Below are 15,985 nucleotides of genomic sequence, written 5' to 3'. Positions count from 1 at the left end.
TCAGCCCTCCCCACACGCTTATTGGTGTGAAGAAGTCGCTTCCTCTCTCTGGGAGTGGTCAAGGTGGACATCAATCTTGGGTCTGTCCTCGGGAACCCCGAGAAGGCTGAGAAAGACCGCCCAGCTGTTCAACGTTGATGCGGATTATTCATGGTTTTTTGGCCCTTTTTTTTGCCGATAACCATTTAATTATTATTGAAAGGGCATTGAAAGGGGGCATGCCGGAGCCGCGGGAGACCTGTCAGAGAGCCGCATGCGGCTCCGGAGCCGCAGGTTGCTGACCCCCGTTCTAGGTAATATAGAAAGAAAAAAGAATCTGCATATGGGGTTGTGAATAGTGATGGGGGGGGGAGAGAGAGAGCTGTTAGCATTTGAGAAGAAGAAGAAGAAGAAGAAGAAGAAGAAGAAGAAGAAGAAGAAGAAGAAGAAGAAGAGTTTGGATTTGATATCCCGCTTTATCACTACCCGAAGGAGTCTCAAAGCGGCTAACATTCCCCTTTCCCTTCCTCCCCCACAACAAACACTCTGTGAGGCAAGTGGGGCTGAGAGACTTCTGAGAAGTGTGACTAGCCCAAGGTCACCCAGCAGCTGCATGTGGAGGAGCAGGGATGCGAACCCGGTTCACCAGATTTTGAGTCTACCAATCTTAACCACTACACCACACTGGCTCTCTGAAGAAAGAAAGCTCAAAGCAGCAAAAATCTGAAGCACAGCTAATCCTTCTCCATAATATTATTGTAAAGAAGCTGGTAAAATGTGGGTTAAACGAGGTAACTGCTAGGATTTGTAGGTGGTCAACTGACCAAACCCAAAGAGTACTCATTAATGGTTCCTCGTCATCCTGGGGGGAAGTGACAAGTGGGGTGCTGCCTGGTTCTGTCCTGGCCCCGTTGTTCAATGTCATTATAAATGACTCAGAGGATGAAGGAATTGAGGGGGTGCTCATCGAATTTGCAGGTGACACCGGGAGGGGTAGCGAATGCCGCAGAAGACAGAATTGGGATTCAAGATGACTTTAACAGATTGGAGAACTGGGCCCAAACTAACAAAATGACAATGGTAAGATTCTGCACTTGGGCAGGAAGAACCCGCTGCAGAAATATAAGATGGGGGACACTTGGCTTGCCAGTGGTACATGTGAAAAAGATCTAGGGGTCTTAGTAGACCACAGTATGAAGAAATCCAAATTTAAAAAGTACAGGTTAGTATTTTGATGATGACATCATATGAACATTTTAAAAATGTGTACATGAGCAGCACCAATTTCATCATAAACCTCAATCTGCTCTAACTCTCAGCCTAATATACCGCAAATATCAGAACACATGTGATTATTCCCTAGGAAAACTCTGTCTCCCCTTTCTTAGCAAAACTCTTTCTGTAAAAAATAAAATAAACTGCTTTCAAAAAGTCCACTTCTTCTAAGTCAGTGTGCACAAGACCACGGCCTTGCTCCTAAACATATCCAATAATCTACCTTTGAATATGTTGTAAACCATCACTGCCACCCTTTCTGCTTCTTTACCAAAAAATGGTACCCCCTCATCCATGGGTTATTTAAAGGATGTAGATCCAGAGGAGTTTTCTGAAGAGGAGGACATACAAATTGAAAAACATGAAAGGCTCCCTAGGTGTGAGAGGCTGGGAGCCCACAGACTGGACAGTATAGAGAGTTCTAGGGGTGAGAGCCCAAGGGCTCAAGAACAACAATCATGGAAAATCCAATATGTAGCTGAGAGTGGAGGAGAGATATTTTATGACGATGCTAGAGCAACTATCTACCAAGAAGAAAGTTACAATCTGGAGAAGAAGTTACAACGAACAATACTAAGTCCAAAATTGGACATGATGGAAATAAGAGAAGAAGGAGCTGGAAAGGGTGGACTTTGGGGGGGAGGGCTGTGGGGGATGGGAAGGGTAATGGGAAGGGCTGGGATGGACAGGAGGGGTGTGGGGTAAAGGATGAATATTTAAAGGGGATATTAAAAAGGCTGACCACAGAACTCCGAAACCAGAGGGAAAACGTTGTATGAGAACTGGAAGAAACATATAGGTATTTGATAAGATGTGATTTATTAATATTTGAAATTGGAATCAGAAGAGATATAGGCTACAGTATTAGAAGTAAAGTTAAGAGAGGATATAAGAAGTTGAGATGTGTAATGTAATGTTTAGTTTGATAAGAATAAGATTTGAGATATGCTGATTTGATTGTAAGATTAAGATTAGGTGTAAGAAAGAAGATTTTACAAGGTTACAAAGTTACTAAAGAAGATTAGAAATGAACGCAGAAGAGCGGACGTGAGGAAGTCCCAAACTAAAGATTATAAAAAGGATAAGGATGGATAAATAAGTGTTTTGTTTGTGTGTATTTTGTTTTGTAGTTTTTGTAGTGTTTGTATTTGTATTTTGTGTATGTTTATTATTAAAATCCAATAAATTCTTATTAAAATAAAAAAATTAAAGTGAAAATAAAACCCCATATAAGTCACTCTGAAATTCTTGAAGGACAGGATGTATAAACCTCCCTTCAGCAGTAACAATACCATGAACAATCCATGAAGATTTCCAGTGCACATGTGCAAACAAGACAAAGTTTCACAAGACGAAATTTATAGGACAAGCTATTGTGGATTCCCTCCTTTGTGAACCATATAGTCTATATTGGTGCTATTGTTATCGCGGCAGTGCAAGAATTCAAAATACTCCCAAATATAATTTTAAACTTGTACCAACAATTTAGGGAGGAAATAAGTAAAACACACTTTGTGCAGACCCTCCAAGTGTCTCTGTTTCCCAGGGGCATCCCTGATTTAGAGAAGCCGTTCTGGTTTCTGATTTGATCCCGGAATCCCACGCTTTTCCTAAGGATGTCCCTATTTTCAATGGAGAAATGTTGGAGGGCATGGAGTTATCCAACCCCAGAGCCGTCTGAAGGCAATCCTATACATGGAAGTTCTTTTAATTTTTAATGTTTTATTATGTTTTTATATATGTTGGAAGCTGCCCAGAGTAGCTGGGGCAATCTATTTTTTTAAATAAACAATTTTATTATTTTCCAATTAATTCAAATTACATCAAATAAAATATTTAAAAACAAACACATTTGAATCTTTACTCTGCCGAGCTACGACTCCCCTCCCTCTCAACCGCAGGTTTTCTGGTCCAATCCTGTCATGCAGTTTTTATTATTTAAATCTATTAAACAATGTCAAAGGTTTATTCCAATCCTACCAGTGTTTTCAAACTTCCTCGGTTCAATCTTAGATAATCCACAAATTTACTCCAATCTCTTTGAAACCTTGAATCATCCTGGTTTCTGACCCTGCCGGTCAGTTTTGCAAGTTCAGCATATTCCACCATCTTCGTCTGCCACTCATCAATCGTTGGTGGAAGTTCTTTTAATTTTTAATGTTTTATTATGTTTTTATATATGTTGGAAGCTGGGGCAATTTAGCAGGATGTGTGGGGTACAAATAGTAAAACTATCATTATGGAATGGGAAGTCCCTGTTTTTATTGGAGAAATGTTGGAGGGTATGTTTGCAACAGAATGTGCTATCTTCTCCCTTTTGCTTCCAAAATTCATTTTCCCAGCAGAGAACATGTATGAGAAACCACTTAACTCTGCTATATTATTTACAGGTTCTCTTATTATTCAGCGAATGTTACTTGTTTATATCTATACTTCTTTTTTTCTTTTCTTTTTAAAAGACAGTTGTAATTTGAGCACCACATTATTGTTGTTGTTCAGTCGTTCAGTCGTGTCTGACTCTTCGTGACCCCATGGACCAGAGCACGCCAGGCACCCCTATCCTCCACTGCCTCCCGCGGTTTGGCCAAATTAATCCGCATTAATTAAAGGAAGACACAACTAAAGATTCCGAAATAGTTCTATGGTAGTTAGATATCCATTTAAGGTTTGCACTTCTCCTTAAAAAACAACAGCAACAGCGTGATTAGGTAGAATTGTTATAATTTCATGATATCACACATAGGGTAACTGTTTATGTTTTACCACAGGTACTCTTCCAGTGCAGTTACTACTAGATGGGTGCTAGCTAAAGGTCCAATAAGACACACACACACACGGATACATAGGAACATAGAGCATAAAACCTGTGGATTTGTAATGGAATTTATTTTTCTGTTTTCCATGTGAGATCAGGGAAATTTTGTGAGAGCCTAGTTTGAAATATTTATTCAACCAGCCCAGCTGAAACAATATTCAAATGAACATTAACAGTGTTTGTGCTGGTGGTGCTTATGAAGATGCGGGGATTCGAACCGTCGACCTTCTGCTCAGCAAGCCCTAGGCTCTGTGGTTTAGACCACAGCGCCACCCGCGTCCCTCATCAGTGGGTTAGTCAAGGACAAATAATAGCGTGAGTTCCAATATATAATGAAAGCTTTTCGATAATAAAACAAAGCACCTTGCTTTTATTTTCTCATTAATATCTCATCAAATAGTTCCCTGAACATTAGTCATGGAAGGATTTTGTGATCTTTCAATAGTCTGATCTTAAAGGGCTGTTTTCAACATTACAGCGTTTTACTCGTGTCTGTGTTCTTACAAGTCATACCAGGATGAAATCTGAGCTGGGGAAAGATTTACATTCACAAGCCACACACGGATATGCTGAGCCAATGCTGGGTTTCTAGCGGAATCATGAATGATTAAGGTGCACAAATGAATTAAGAGTTGCTGCTGAAATGCGAACCCCCCCCCCCCGCCTTAAGTATCATGGCTGGATTTCAGAATGAATGAATCCCAATCCAAAAATTCAACTCTCTATTCTGAAATCGACCATTTTAAAAAAAGAACAAACCCACTTTAAGTGTGAACTTAAAGAAATGGCCATTCATTTTATTTTCATGGCAATTAATGTGACATTTTTGCACAGAAGCATCTTCATTCTCGTGAAGAAGAGTTTGGATTTGATATCCTGCTTTTCACTACCCGAAGGAGTCTCAAAGCGGCTAACATTCTCCTTTCCCTTCCTCCCCCACAACATACACTCTGTGAGGTGAGTGAGGCTGAGAGACTTCAGAGAAGTGTGACTAGCCCAAGGTCACCCAGCAGCTGAATGTGGAGGAGCGTAGACGCGAACCCGGTTCACCAGATTATGAGTCTACCACTCTTAACCATTACACCACACTGGCTCTCACTGGTGAGCATAACAGACAAGTGGGGTCAATCTTTAGCCCTATCTTTGTGCCCCCCTCCATTACCATTATGCAGTGGGGAGACCGGGGGTGAACCCACTGGTCCATCTCTTTTCCACATGTCTCTCTGGGGGGCGGGAGGGAACCCACGGAGTCTTAATAAAATGCACACAAGCATTATATTACATGGGCGCATGAGCAGATACCGTACATGTGCTCAATACACATTCTGTTATGTCAGTGTCTTAATAGCAACACATGCTTCCTAAAGGTACACACACACACACACACACACACAGAGAGAGAGAGAGAGAGAGAGAGAGAGAGAGAGAGAGACTGAATCTCCAATTGTACACCTGTTCTTTCCAACAAATTGCTTTCATACTAAAAAAAAATGCACTTTGAATTTCCTTGCACAAAGAGGAAATACGAAGAACTGGCTCTTATTCCACGAAATCCTACAGTCCCCGTGACAGTCATATCCCCCTCAATGAAGAAAATGGTATAAATGGACCTTTCTGTTTACATTGTTTGTGGTCGTCTGTAAGAAGGTTTGTAGAACAGATCAAGGAAAATAACTTCAAAACCAAGAAAAGATGGTTGTAGTCCTCCAGCAGAAATGATGAAAGCTGGTCCATATGAAAGCTTAATTCTTTTATTTTTTTATTTTTAAAAGAATGTTACTAGCCCAAACAGCTATGAAAAATGGGCTTGAAAATGTTCTGACCTGGCAAAGAAGTCTCAGAAGCTGGGGACCGGATGAGGGAATGTATATATCCCTACCCCTTTACTTTCCTCCCATAAATTATGTGGGTTGTAAAGTTGGCAGAGAATCCAGATTACTATTTGTGCACTAGTTTTGATGGTTTTAGTGCAGGGTATGGACAGTATGGTGCTGGAGGAGACTCTTGAGAGTCCCATGGACTGCAAGAAGATCAAACCTATCCATTCTCAAAGAAATCAGCCCTGAGTGCTCACTAGAAGGACAGGTCCTGAAGTTGAGGCTCCAGTACTTTGGCCACCTCATGAGAAGAGAAGACTCCCTGGAAAAGACCCTGATGTGGGGAAAGATGGAGGGCACAAGGAGAAGGGGACGACAGAGGATGAGATGGTTGGACAGTGTTCTCGAAGCTACCAACATGAGTCTGACCAAACTGCGGGAGGCAGTGAAGGATAGGCATGCCTGGCGTGCTCTGGTCCATGGGGTCACGAAGAGTCGGACACGACTGAACGACTGAACAACAACAACAAATGGACAGTCCAGCATTAAAGTCACATTAAAAAACAGAGGGAAACGATGGAAGGTGGGATCTATGCTTAAACTGCCGACGTGTGTATCAAATCTTCCTTCCTTGCTCTCCTCAAAGCTCCTCTGTGAGGCACAGGAGCTTTTCGGTGATGTTATGTATTGAAGTTCTCACCTTGGCCACCAGGGGTGTGTGTATATAGTTTATTCTGCTGCGGTTTTCACTCAGGTCAGCTTATGCAAATGAAGGATTAGAAACTGACACTCAGGGATTGGTTAGCTGCAGAATGTTGTTACTGTTACATTGTAGCTGGGCTCTATATAAGCTGGTGGCTGAGGCCTCCAGCTCAGTTCTGTTCCAGCCTGCAAATAAATAAGCCGTCCAAAATTGTGGCCCGCCACGCCTTTTACCACCGGAACCAGGCAGAGGGGGAGTTGATCAACGACTACGTCGCCGCTCTCCGAAAGGCCGCATTAACCTGCGAGTTCCGAGACTTAGACGATGCCATGATGGATCGGATCGTCTGCGGGGTCTGGGACAACTGTCTGCAACGGCGCCTCCTTGCCAAGCCAGACCTCACGCTGCAGAAGGCCATCGAGGAGGCTGCGGCCTCAGAAGCGGCTGAACTCTCCGCCCAGGAGATCCGCAAGGCCAGCAGCCCACGACCTACAAAAAAGCCAATCGCCGTACACCATGAAGAGGCTAGCAGCGACGAGGCATCAACCAGCGAAGACGATGACGTGCACCAGACGAAGCGGGAACGCGGGAAGTTCAAACAGAAGTCCAAGGGCCAATCAGAATGCGCCGGCTGTGGAGGCGACCACCCCCGCGTCAAATGCCGATTCAGAGACGCCATCTGCCGGCAGTGCTCCAGAAAGGGTCACATCGCCAAGGTCTGCCGATCTACGCCATCAAACACAGCCTCTTCACCATCTCGCAAGTCCAAGTCGTCAACCCGGTCCGCAAACAGTAACTGTTTTGCTCTCACCAACTGTTGCTGCTCATCCGGAACCACGATTGGACAAACCGACTCGCCTACGCGACGCAAACTACACATCACGGTGCTCATCGAAGGAGCTCCGTGTGACATGGAGATCGACACCGGGTCTGCCCTGTCCGTTGTGTCCTGGAGCACTATCAAAAGACTTGTGCCCAAGCTGTCTAAGAGGCAGCTTGACCGACATCGTGTACACCTGAGGGACTACCAGGGGAACGACATTCCCGTGACGGGCGTCGGCCAGTTCCAGGTCAAGTTCAAAAACTTCTCGGGCCCACTCCGACTCGTGGTAGTTGAAGACCCGCGGCCCAGCCTCCTAGGGCTAGAATGGTTTGGCGCCCTCGGTCTGGAAGTCACCGGCATCAACTGCATCTCCAACGCGGAAGTGGAAAAGTTAACTAAAGAATTTGCCGAGGTTTTCGATGGCACTTTGGGCCAATATACAGGCACACCCATCTCCTTTAGCCTTGATCCACAAGTAGCTCCACTCAAGCTAAAGCCACGCCGGGTTCCGTTCGCCCTCAAGGCTAAGGTGGACGAACAACTGGACAAATTAATCGCGCAAGGGGTTTTGGAGCCGGTCGACCATGCCAAGTGGGAAACGCCTATCGTCACACCTGTCAAGCCGGATGGGTCGGTGAGGATATGCGCAGACTACAAGTGCACGATCAACAAGGCGCTTCAGCAGCACGCGTATCCAGTTCCCGTCGTCCAACACCTGCTGCATTCTTTGGGCGAAGGCAAGGTCTTTGCTAAGCTGGACCTTGCCCAAGCCTATCAACAACTGCCTGTTGACGACGCCACCGCTGAAGCTCAGACGATCGTCACCCACCGAGGAGCGTTCCGATGCCGCCGACTACAGTTCGGGGTGAGCGTGGCTCCCGGCATCTTTCAAAGCCTCATGGAGCGCCTTCTGCAGGGACTGCCAGGCGTGGTACCATATTTCGATGATGTACTGGTATCCGCAGACTCAAATCAGCAGCTGTTCGAGCGCCTCCGCGCTGTGCTGACCAGGTTCTAGGAGGCCGGACTCAAGGTGAAGAAGGAAAAGTGTCTGATTGCCGTTCCACAGGTGGAGTTCCTGGGCTACCTCATCAACGCCTCTGGCCTTCACCCAACGGCATCCAAAATCCGGGCCATTCAGGAGGCCCCGATTCCAAAGAACAAGACTGAATTGCAGGCGTTCCTGGGGCTGCTGAACTTCTACAATATGTTCCTGCCCCACAAGGCAACGCTAGCTGAGCCTCTCCACCGCCTGCTCAGCACAAAGGCGCCATGGTCCTGGGGTCATCGGGAGACAGCGGCCTTCAACGCAGTCAAGTCCCTCCTCTCCTCAGACAGTGTGCTGGTACAGTACAGTGAAGCCAGACCACTGGTCCTCGCCTGTGACGCCTCGCCCTTTGGCATCGGTGCAGTCCTCAGTCACCGGTTCCCGGATGGGAGGGAAGCACCACTTGCTTACTTCTCTCGAACGCTGTCTCCGGCGGAACGGAATTACAGCCAGCTCGACAAGGAGGCACTGGCGCTTGTGGCTGGAGTGAAGAGGTTCCACGAATATCTCTACGGGAGAACCTTTGACCTCATCACTGACCACAAGCCGCTCCTGGGCCTCCTTGCAGGAGACAGACCTACTCCGCCGATCCTCTCGCCACGCATGCTGCGATGGACTGTTTTTCTGGCAGCATACAGCTATCGGCTCATTCATCGCCCGGGAAAGTCGCTGGGCCATGCTGATGCCCTCAGTCGTTGCCCCCTTCCGGCGTTGGTGGAAGATCCAGCTCCTGCTTCATCGGTACTCCTGCTTGAGGACCTCCCAGCTGCACCAGTGTCGGCTACCGATGTGGCCTCCGCATCTTCCCAGGACCGCACCATCAGACGTGTGCTCAACTGGGTGTGGAGGGGGTGGCCAGAAGGGCCATTCACATCTGAGTTCCAGCCATTTGCGACCAGACAGCATGAGCTCTCGGCTCATCGCGGCTGCCTACTGTGGGGAGACCGAGTCGTGGTTCCCCAAAGACTCCGCCAACGCGTCCTTGAGGCTCTGCACATCGGCCACCCAGGGATCGTTAAAATGAAGGCGTTGGCTCGGTGTTACGTCTGGTGGCCTAACATGGACGAGGCCATCACCTCCTGGGTTGCCTCCTGTCAAGCGTGTCAAGAATCGAGACCTGCACCACCGGCAGCTAAGGGCAACACCTGGGAGACGCCAAAGGCACCCTGGTCGAGGGTGCACATTGACCTTGCTGGCCCTTTTCACGGCCGGACCTTTATGGTAGTGGTGGACGCTTATTCGAAATGGCTGGAGGTGGCTCTGATGCCCTCCACCACTACCGAAGCCATAGTCCGGGTGCTGCGGGGCCTATTCGCAACGCATGGATGTCCTGATGTCCTCGTCTCCGACAACGGGCCACAGTTCACATCGGGCGCTTTTGAAAGGTACCTCTTGGGGCTGGGCATCCGCCACGCCCTAACAGCTCCATTCCACCCGGCCAGCAACGGACAGGCAGAACGAATGGTGCGCTCAGCGAAAGAGGCACTGGCACGCCTGGACCAGAAGGACTGGCATGAGCGAGTTACGGAATACTTGCTCGTGCAACACATTACCCCGCATGCAGCCACAGGGCGGAGTCCAGCTGAACTGCTTATGGGCCGTCGCCTCAGATCTCCGCTCGACCGGTTGCATCCAGACTTCGGGGTAGCCGAGCCCCCGGGCGGTGCTAACGCACCAAGGTCTTTTATTCCCGGGGATAAGGTTTTTGCCAGAAACTACGTGGGGGACGTTCCTTGGGTGCCGGCCACGATAGTGGGAGTCACTGGGCCCCGCTCATATCAGGTGGCACTTGAGGACGGGCGTTTGTGGCGCCGGCACATAGACCAACTGAGGCGCCGGGTTGGAACTTTGGACGATACCGCAGTACCCTCAACGGCAGCCTCAGCTCTAGAACCGACACCATTGGAAGGCGAGGCTCCATCTACACCCCCTTCACAAACTGCGGACATGGGGCCAAGCCGAGCCACTGCAGGGGTTTTGCCTGACTCCCTTGAGACGCCGACCACCGCCTTGCCTGAGTGTCCACCAAGTCCGATCGTGACAGGCCTTCCAACAGCAGCGGAGCCGGAGACCTCAGGCCCAACGACGCCAGTGGTAGCACAGCAGTCGCAACGGGACTCGGGCAGCCAACCGGGCTCTGATACTGGCCCACGGCGGTCAGGTAGGGTTCCCAAACGCCCAGCATATCTAAAAGACTATGTTACACACAATCTGCACACATAATGCTGCATCGTAAATTGAATTGTTATGCTATGTGTTTTAATGAATATTGCTGTATATAATGGAACCACTATGCTTGTAACCTAATGCCTTATCTCGGTGGGGAGGGGTGTTATGTATTGAAGTTCTCACCTTGGCCACCAGGGGTGTGTGTATATAGTTTATTCTGCTGCGGTTTTCACTCAGGTCAGCTTATGCAAATGAAGGATTAGAAACTGACACTCAGGGATTGGTTAGCTGCAGAATGTTGTTACTGTTACATTGTAGCTGAGCTCTATATAAGCTGGTGGCTGAGGCCTCCAGCTCAGTTCTGTTCCAGCCTGCAAATAAATAAGAGCTGTTTTGGAAATCGCTGTGTCGTCTGTTGTGTCCACCCACAACTTAACAGGTGAGATGCTGAGAGCCTGAGCACACACAAGCATCTTTCAGAGTGAGACATCTTCCACCTGCAGTGTTGAAGAAGGCTGAGGGGGTCTAAGCAGATGGGATTTCACCTACGACAGAAGACAGGACACTTTCATACATCAAATAAGGATGGCACGGGTTCAGCGCTCCTCTCAAGTTGTACAGCAAAACCAGGTTGATTTTTAAGCAGCCGCCAGTGAGCCAAAATAAGCCTTGTCATGTCATTAAAGGCTGTCGGCCTGGAACAGAACATGCAGGAACCTTTGCTGCTTCTGCCACTCTCAGAGAATTTCCTTATTAAATCTCTGGTATACTCAGAGGCCATCTTTTCAACAGCTTGTTATCAGGAACAGAAGAGAAGAGAAATCCCCAAGGACGTAGAGACAGTTTGGTAACAGACTCTGGCAGATTCCAGCCGTACGGCTGTATTTTTTTTTTTTTTAGAATTTCCTTCATTCGTGTTTAGGGCGAAACCCCAACAAGGTTGTCTGAACCATGTTTCTCAAGAAAGCCCTCTAGTAGTCCATAGGCTGACAAGGAACAAAGTGACTGAGTTTGCACATCATGCTATGCCAAAATCAAATCAAAGTTTATTGCGTTAGCCAATTGGCCATAGCACATAGAAAAGAATTCAGGCAGAAACCTGCCGCAGTTATACAGGACATGTTAGATACATTTGCTAAACAACAGATATAAATCATGGTAGATAAAACAAGATATGGTAAAAGCAGTAATAAATCATGTGGCTATGGGTATTTCAGAATATTTACAAAAAAAAAAGTTAACCTATCGAGGTGGCCCTGAGTTTCAGGGCCTGCAAAATATAGATGGCCACACCGCGGGTAACCATGGGGTTGGCATCCACCAATAAGTATTTCATACAGTCATCTTCCAAGACGATGGACGTGGGAATTAATAGGAAGAGCCTCTGTCTTATTGAGTCATATAAAGAGCAGTGAAAGAAAAGTGAATAAAGTCCTCTATCTTACCCCTGTTGCACGGACAAAGGTGAAGATCAGGAGGAGTGTTGGAAAAATATACCCTGTAGGAATGCTGTAGGAATGGAGTGGAAGCGAGCAAGTGTAAAGGCACAAATGTGTGAGCGTCAAGGCTTCCAAAGAGAAGATTGTGGCCACTTGGCTTCTCTGGTCCCGCTGCTGTGAGCTAAACCATGGTTTGGGCTTAGTGTGTTGTCTGAACACGATTTGTCTCCTCCAGACAAACCACAAGCTGTAAGCCATAGACCAAATCTTGGCTATGGCTAGTCTAGACTCTCAAGCAAGACAAACCATGAGCCCAGGTTCAGATGACACACTGAGCCAAACCATGGCTTAGCTCACAACAACATAGTAGCAGCAGGGCTGGAGGAATAAAATGGCTGCAGTCTCCTTGTTGAGTGCCTATCGTTTGGGCTTAGTGTTACTTGTGAACTGGGTAAATGATACAACTTGGAAGTAGGATATAACCTGGAAGATGGCTATGCCAAATGTCCTTGTGGGTGTTTATTTAAAAATGCACAACAAATATAGCCCCCAATCCACATCTGAATATGTGCACCAACACCAATACAGTATTTAGTCCTCTAGTAAAAGCAGGTGCTTTTGAAGTACAATATCCAGAAAGGCATGTGTCTATATTTTAATTACCTACTGATGAAGAACCAAGTCTCAAAATGCAAAAGGGTAAGTATTTATAATCCAATAAGATATAGACAGCCTAAGATTTGATGTGCAAAGGCAGACTTTAGAAGGCTATAACTATGCATTCAAAAGATTAGGGCGACTTCAGAATGTTCTGTAGATGATAGCCAAGATACTACCCTTCTCAAACTCACTTTCAAGATATAACGCACACACAAAAACCACCACCTCCACCCTTTACAGAAATATTTCAAACTACATTCATAAGGACATTGGCTTCAGTGTCCCTTATGGTAATGGGCTGAAAAATTAAGTATTGTATAGTGTAAAGAATAGCAGTTAGTTTCCATGAAAAGGGGGCTTAGGACTACAGTGTAAAAGTTATTTTTTTATAAGCGACCTTCATTCTGAATCATAGAATTGTAGACTTGGAAGGAACCCCGGGGTCATCTAGCCCAGGCACAAGATTTCATGTAGCTAACTAAGCCAAAATGCTATCTCTTAGTTGTGTCTGACTTTTTTTGCTGAATCGTGACTGTAGGTTTTAGAAAAATATAAAGACATCGTAACAGGCACCCCAAAATATTGACAAGCTTCTCTCCTCACCCATGGGTTTGGATGAGGCATCACGCCTGCAATGACGTGGGATACAATCTCATACGGTAATTAGTAACCCCCAAATAATGCCATCACTGGTAGTACCCGAGGCCCATGGAAACTTGTGTTTTCCTGTGATATTTCTCATCTAGATCTACGCACACCCTTGAAGGTGGAAGAGAATTTAAGCTTACTATACGAATAAATGAATGAATGAATAATAAGTATACAGGAGAACAGGGAAAGGAACTGAACTGCTCCATATACATGGGCGTACCCCAAGTGGGGGCAGGAGGGGGCACCTGCCCCCCCAGAAGCAATAATAATAATAATTAAACGGTTATCGGCAGCCTAAAAGGAAAAAAAAAGCTCTCCTAAAAAGCTCAACTACCGGTCTTTCCCCCCCTCCCAAATCTAAATAACAATTGAGCTCTGCTGACCGGCAGCCGGCCACTGTGTGTGTGTGTGTGTGTGTGTGTGTGTGTTGCGCCGACTGATCGTGGCAAAGGAGCTTTGGAACAGTTCCCTTGCATGGTGAGTTGTGATGGCTGAGGATCCTAGGAAACTGAGTTTTTCAGCCATTTGGGGGCTTTCTGTTTGGGGGGGAGTTTTTCTGTTTTTTGAAGCTGTTTTTGTTTGCTGTTTACATAATATGGTCAGTAATCTAAAAACGAACTGAACCCCTAAAAACGGGGCATTCCTCATCCCCAAAAAAGGTCAACAACTTTGAGCTGAACCCAAAAAAACGGGGGTAGATCACTGCTGAAAGTAGATCACAGACTCTTGGGAGTTGGCCACCCCTGGTATAAGACATGTAACTAGAATAAAAATAAAATAAAAATTCAAGCAAATAATTGTAATAACTACTATAATAAAGCACTGCTATAATTATATATAATTTCCCCAAAATTTTGGTTTCATTCGCCTCTCCGTGCTGAAATGTCACAACCTGAACGACCATGGCTTGCCCCCCCCCCTAGTTTTGATCCTGGGTACGCTCCTGTCCATATATATTTTTGGACACAAGCAGAAGGTCAGTCATTTGACCATGGTGACCAGTTTGTGAATCTCATCCTAAATTGGAAACTCAACTGACTTGCCACCATGCCTGTAAGCGGCCATGTGAGATTTTTTGGGAACACACTCTGAAGCAGAATGCGGAGCTAACATAAATTCTTGGCTGCACAAACTACTTTCTGCGGATTGGTACAAGGACGGAAAGGCTTAGCGAGCAGAAGCACATTTAAAGAGGAATACCTCAGAGACATCCCTTCAATTAAAAAGCGGAAGGTTAAAAATATGGGCCTGCAAGGATTTCCTTGCCCTAGAAAACTAGGTTTCTTGTGGGGCTCCTTTCCCTCTCCCTCTTTAACACCTCAAGTGATGAAATGATAGAAGGCGGCAAATTCCTATGATTTTTTCCCCCTTTCCTGTTTCTTATAAGCTGGGGTGGGGATGGTTGCTTGTATTTGAAATAGGTTTAAGAGAGCATTGTAGAAAAGCTACTGCAAAAGAGTGTCCAGCACATCAGTAAAATACCTCAGGGTTAAGGGGAAAGAAGATAGTTTCTCTCAATAAAAAATGTCACTTCGGGAATGTGGAGGGGGGGGTTGAGTTTCACAAGAAGGTGAGAGGTTGAGGAGGAAGCTATCAAAACAAGAGGAAATTAGAGGGACTTCAAGGACCTGAAGAAAAGGCCTTGGTTCCAGGAAAGGAAATTGAGCCGTTTATTGCACTGTACTGTTTGTGGAGATTTTAGTTGTCTGTTCAGATCAGATCCAAAGAGGTGGAATGCCTTCTCCTGGAATAAATAGAGGCTTCGTTAAAGAAGAGAATAATTTATAAGGCCCGGTTCCCATTACACTTAACAGAATTGTGCATACTTAAGGACAGTAGGGACACGGGTGGCGCTGTGGTCTAAACCGCTGAGCCTCTTGGGCTTGCCCATCAGAAGATCGGCGGTTTGAATCCCTGCGACAGTGGTGAACTCCCATTGCTCTGTCCCACAGCTCCTGCCAACCTAGCAGTTCGAAAGCAGGCCAGCGCAAGTAGATAAATAGGTACTGCTGCTGGCGGGGAAGCTAAACAGCGTTTCCATGTGCTCTGGCTTCCGTCACAGTGTCCCATTGTGCCCAAAATGGTTTAGTTATGCTGGCCACATGACCCGGAAAGCTGTCTGCGGACAAATGCCAGCTCGCCAGCTCCCTCAGCCTGAAAAGCGAGATGAGTGCCACACCCCGTAGTCGCCTTTGACTGAACTTAAACTGTAAGGTTCTCAGTTAGTTGCTCATGAGTAAGCAGCCAGAACTCCGCTGTTTCCTTTAAGGTTTTTATTGTGCAAACTATGTGCAGTGCAGAAGTTTCATGTCTGTATCAAGCGGTGTCAGAATCCGGGAATGGTCCCTTCCGGTTCTGACCCCAACAAAAGAGCTTAGGGATACGAAAACCCCGCCTCCCATCTTTTCGTTTCACCCCACGGCGCCTTTGGGGCGACAGAAGTTGCGCACCCCCTGTATCGCCCGCTGAACTGTGTGAGTGCTGGGTCTCTTGTGCACCCCCAGAGCTTCGGCTCCTTTCCCCCTGAGAGACCTCCCGCTCCTCGCTGGATGCCTCATCACTCCTCCCGCTGCTAGAGGAGGTACTGCTGGCAAGGTGGGAACTGG

General features: G+C 46.6%; 1 long non-coding RNA gene across 1 annotated transcript; it reads left to right on the top strand.

The window, feature by feature from the left end:
- The first annotated feature begins 5,568 nt into the window (after nt 1-5,568).
- LOC117061372 lies at nt 5,569-6,562 on the top strand. The gene is made up of 3 exons (XR_004428081.1): nt 5,569-5,667; nt 5,902-5,903; nt 6,533-6,562. It is a non-coding gene; the product is annotated as an uncharacterized LOC117061372 (long non-coding RNA).
- The last annotated feature ends 9,423 nt before the right edge of the window (nt 6,563-15,985 follow it).

Source organism: Lacerta agilis, chromosome 1 (genome assembly GCF_009819535.1).
Source record: "Lacerta agilis isolate rLacAgi1 chromosome 1, rLacAgi1.pri, whole genome shotgun sequence".
NCBI classification, from domain to species: domain Eukaryota; kingdom Metazoa; phylum Chordata; class Lepidosauria; order Squamata; family Lacertidae; genus Lacerta; species Lacerta agilis.
This window is presented reverse-complemented; position numbering and strand designations above follow the sequence as displayed.